Below are 5,335 nucleotides of genomic sequence, written 5' to 3' on the forward strand. Positions count from 1 at the left end.
GAAGAAGAAGAAGAAGAAGAAGAAGAAGAAGAAGAAGAAGAAGAAGAAGAAGAAGAAGAAGAAGAAGAAGAAGAAGAAGAAGAAGAAGAAAACAACGAAGCCATTCTCAGTTCTCTGTGTCCTTATGCTTGTGTCTTAAGATGTAAGCACTCTCAGCTCCTGCTACAGCATTGTTAGTCCCACTGAACAAGAATAAGAGCACCACCTCACTTTTAAAGGCAAGTTTAAAGCAAGCTTTATTAAATATGGCCAGGTCCACACCTTGGATTCCCAGAGAATGACCCTAAATTACATTAGACATAGGTTTATAAAGGCCCTGTCCGACTTGATTATGTTGGCGCTGCACATGCAGCCCCTTCTGGATTGCAACTGCCACTGCTGCTGCTGTCATCTCATGGGACAGCAGGGGCAACAGGAAAGGGGAAGGGAGGGAACCTCTCCCTCTGGAGTGTATGCCATCTGGCCTATTGTGGCTCCTACTGGTCTTCCAGCTTCAGGCTGAACATCTCCTGCCCTGGCCACAGGGTAGGCATGCTTAGTGCACACAAGCATGCACCTATCTCCCACTCTGAACTGACCCGGGGTTGGAAATGGAGCGGGTCAAATCTCCCGTGCTGATCAGGAGTGGGATCACGCCTGTGAACAGCCATCTACTCTCTTTACATTATTTCCTACAATGTCAATCCCTAGAGCCTCTCCCCAGCTCCTATGTCTGATGCTCTCCATTTCATTCTCGTTTTTTTTCCTGGGGAATCAGATCTGCTTGCCTATAGTCTGCAGCCTAGAACTGGGGCTACTCTGTCTTCCTATGCATCTGACCTGTTTGCACAGCCTGAGAGCCCACTAGATTATTCCCTGGTGATGGCCTGAATCTGCCCGAACACACTTGCTTTCTGCCCGCCACCCCCCGCCCGCCCTCGACCTTGCCATGCCCTCAAGCGTCTGCCGTCAGTCCTCTGATTTCTTTCCATTGTGCTCCACATGGATTCTAAGTCATGTGTACACTAGACAAAACTCTTCCATTTGTCTCTCTGTGTGTGCATCCCTTCCTGTGTTTTTATCTACTGATACAACCTGCCAAAGTCACTTAACAAGATAAGGTTTTTGTTCTATCCTGCCTTGGCAAATAATGATTTTTAAACAATGTGAGGTTAAAGATCCCCGCCTTTTATAAATATATGTTTACCCTTATTTTTTAACTGCCATTAAGTTATAGTGTTCCCTATTTGCTAGTACATTCTCAAACAAGTAATTAAGCAATCACAGGTTGTCTAACGCAGATATACTCAATAGATACTGCTGGTAATCTTGTCAGAAATCTGCTAAATGTATTAATATTTAAACTTATGACAGACAGAGACTCCCAAAGCCTGACAGTTATCTTCTAAGTTCTCCAAGAAAAAAAGGACACAAAAAGAGTCTACCTATCTTGCCTGCTGCTAGGGCTTGGTCTACATTGTGGACAAACATGATACCCTGAGAGTCAAATGCCTCGTATTGCCTAAGCCAAGGTGGGTCATTTCTCATTTCACACGTCTCTAACTGCACCGAAAAAAAAAAAAAAAAAAAAACAGTTTTTGTTTTCTGGGCTTGAAAGCCAAACTGACTCTGCCCAAGTTGCCATGGAGACCTCAAGGACTTGGGAACTGTTTATATGCTGGACCATAGGTGAAACTCTGTCATTTTAATTAATACATGACTCCTAGATTATACTTTATTTTCAGATTTCTGGATCCATTGACAGCTAAGGTAACTGTAGCTTGACAGCTAGAAAGCAGACCTAGCTCCTTGCCATAAGGTAATCCACCACTGTATTTGCTCATTAATGTGTTCATTAACTAGCTGAGACTGCCAGATTTCTTACGGACTTCGCGATAAACGATCACAAGTTCAGATGTAAGCTTTCACAGATATAACCTGTTTCCAGTGAGTAAATGTTTCATGTTTCCTCTTCTTGCTATGCAACCATTCTGACTCTATTCGATAGAGTTCTTATAAATTTGCTTAACCCTAATAACACATCCCACTATATGAAATAGTATATTCTCTTTGATTGTCTTTTAAACCAAATTTAAAGTATTTCTCAGTGCTGAATCTACATTATCATGATCAAATATAAGTTTCCTTTGGTTGTCTTTTAACTATACACTTAAGGTGTTTCTCTTGTTAATCTATATGATGCAACTGTATAATCACAAGCTCAAATGTTAGTTTTCTTTGATTGCCCTTTAACTACAGACTTAGGGTATTTCTCATGCTAACCTATACAATCAACTATATTCACAAGGTCAAGGTTTAAACTTCCTTTGTCTCTCAAACATAAACTTAACATTGGCTCTCACATTGCTAAATTTATATGTATTAAGTTTCCTAGACAGCATGAAAATAGGTAGATAGATAGATAGATAGATAGATAATATAACAAACACAAAACAATTAACAATAACTTCCCTTTCTCCCTTGTTGACTTACAATGTCTCTTACTTAGGGTCTTATTGCTATAAAGAGACACCATGACCAAGGCAACTTTTAAAAGAAAAACATTTAATTGGGGCTGACCTACAGTTTCAGAGGTTCAGTCCATTATTGTCAGGGTGGGAAGCATGGCAATGTACAGGCAGGCATCATGCTGGAGGAGCAGAGAATTCTACATCCAGATCAAGGGCAGCAGGAGGAGACAGTGAGCCACTAGACCTGAATCAACTTCTGAGACCACAAAGCCCACCCCCTAGTGATGCACTTCCTCCAACAAGGCCACACCTACTCCAACAAGGCCACAGCTCCAATAAAGCCACTCACTAGGAGCCTACAGGGGCCATTGTTAGTCATACAAACACAGTAAGTATATGCTTTTTGTTTCCATTTTGCTTAGCAGCAACTCTGGGGCTCACACTACCTGGGTTTGACTTGTCACAGCTGAGTTACATGCTACTTTACGAATGATGCAAAAGTATTGCAATAGACTCATAGACTTCCTCCTTTTATGTTCGTTTTCAGAAAATCTTAAACATTTATCTTTAACCATGCATGTATTGGGTATGTATGTATGTATATATGTGCCCACGTATGTAACTGTAACTATTTATGCCCACCTTCACTCTGAATAAGGACACAGAGACTGTTTGTATTTATTATAAGCTTTGGGCACTGTAGCTGGGCAGATTCTCAGTTGTTCTAACCCAATAACAATGGCCTGCCCTACATCTCCCTGTAAGGGCCAAAAATTTGCTGAAGGAAGACCCCAGACTCAGCTAGAATGCAAAGACAAAGAGCATTTACTCTGAAGAAACATCTAGCATGCAACAGTTACCATTCTTTCCTAGTAGCAGCACCCACAGAAACATTCTTAATAACAGGACTGCTTCATTGCTGCTGAGGTAACAGCAGACTTTTAAAACTTAGGGCCCATTCCAAGGGGTTACAGAAACCAATAACAGAAGGCCATAAGGACCCAGGTGCAGATTGGTATTTCTACATTTTATAAGCACCATAATATAGTTTTATCTTTATATTTTAAGTAATTTTTGAACACTGAAAAAGATTAATAACCTTTTAATATTCTCATAATCATTCCTGTAGTACCATTTTTAATATGACCCTAAGTGTTACGCTGGTAAAAATTTCCATCAGCCTTTAACTTTTCATGTGACAAAAGTCTTCTGGTGACAAAGCCATTGCTGAATTAGTTGGTTTCACCAGAAAAGGACATCATTATTTTCTATCCACTAGGTGAAGTGGTGTGTGTGTGTGTGTGTGTGTGTGTGTGTGTGTGTGTGTGTGTATTGAATTCCAGGTTGAGAGTCTTTTTCCTTCAACACTGTACAATCAGGAAAACTAAAATTTTAAAGAAAAGAGACTATGGTGGTAAGAAAGCATACTGAAAGGGGAAGTTTGGAATCATGGAAAAACAGGTTTTGAACTAGAATACATATCCTGACGCTGCAAACCGTGTTAACCATGTGTAATAAGTGTACACGTAGTAGGCACACAGAACAGATGAAGATCTGCAAGTATCAGGGGTTAACAGTGGTTAGTTCTCAACTCTGAGCTCAGGAGGTGAGATCCTCACAAAAGCTTCACTCTCCCTCTGCTTCCCCTAGACCAGCATGAGTCTGAGCTCCTTCCCCAGGCTTTCCACAGCAGGGAATGCCTTCAGCCTGAGAAGCCTGTAAGTTCATGCTATAGAAAGGAAGCCGCCCACAGGCAAAGATAGGGCTTAGCAGGGAAAAGGGTAGCTAGACAGTCAGATCCAGCAAAAACCAGCAGGGAGCTCAGTCTGGCAGCAGGCCTGCAGCAGGCCAGAAAATCCGAGCAGTTTCGTTTTCCTCCAACAAGTAACCCAACCACTAGAAGAATGGAGCCAGTTCCCTGGGACCACTGCTAGCCAGACCCACCCTGGAGCCAGGGCTGCTCCTCAGGACCTCACAGGCAGGCGACCAGTCCAACAAGTGGAACACCACCCTGCCACAGACCAGAAGGATCTGGGCCGGAGGCTGAGTTCGGGAAGGAAAGGCAGACTTACATTCCTTCTGTTTCCAAATTCCGCTTTCCGAGTCGGCGGCAAGTCGGCCAGGGAACAGGGATGAAGAGTCTTTTCTCACAAATTGGAAGTGGGGAGTGAGGGCCACGGTGGCAGTGCAATCTTCAAGGGAGCCAGGGGACACGGGGGAGGCCGGGCGCCAGAGGGAAGGGCCTGGAGAAGAGCTTATCTCCCTTTGAGTATGTTTTATCCTGTCTTGTGTAATTCGTATGAATAGACTCCGTAAAAAGATTGAGTAATTGGTAAATAGATACAAATGGGCCGGTGTTCGAAAGCTAGGATATAGGAAGAGCAAGGAGGAAGGAGGAAGAAAGAAGTCGGGAGAAGGCGGAGACCAAAAGAACCTAAAAACACCAAGAACAGTCCGAAAGCCCAACACAGCTAAGGTTCAGAATTATTAAAGTTTAGTTTATTAAGCACACTCTGAGTTTCACACTTCCCGGTATTTAGAAGGCTTCCTATTGGTCTCTTTTGGCGGCCGGGAGAGGGTGGGTGGAGAGTCCGGCAGTGAAAAGGAAAGGCGGGAATTCAAGGCCACTTCCGTGCGCGCGCGCGCGCTCTGAGCTCTGGGATCCGGAGCACACGGGACCTGGAGAGACCCTCAGCTCCCCTCCACCTTCACCGAGGTCTAGCCCACCAGATCTGGGACCTGAGCAGCCCAGAAGCCAAGGTGCCATCGCCGTGTCTCTCCTGCCTGAAGACCCGGATATTTTCTCAGACTCGGGTACTCACTCGTTCCTTTAAAAGTTGCTGAGGACTGGAGGGGCCTGAGGGTGAAAGGGGATGATTCCTGTG

General features: G+C 43.8%; 1 protein-coding gene across 1 annotated transcript in view; it reads left to right on the forward strand.

The window, feature by feature from the left end:
* Positions 1-5,112: 5,112 nt before the first annotated feature.
* Positions 5,113-5,335, forward strand: part of LOC110314874 (schlafen family member 8-like) — a gene marked incomplete at its 3' end in the record, with an annotated part of 6,408 nt that continues 6,185 nt past the window's right edge. Inside the window, exon 1 of the mRNA XM_021189078.2 lies at positions 5,113-5,264. The remainder of the gene's footprint in view (positions 5,265-5,335) is intronic.

The sequence above is a fragment of the Mus pahari genome, unplaced genomic scaffold (genome assembly GCF_900095145.1).
Source record: "Mus pahari unplaced genomic scaffold, PAHARI_EIJ_v1.1 scaffold_10580_1, whole genome shotgun sequence".
Classification (NCBI taxonomy): domain Eukaryota; kingdom Metazoa; phylum Chordata; class Mammalia; order Rodentia; family Muridae; genus Mus; species Mus pahari.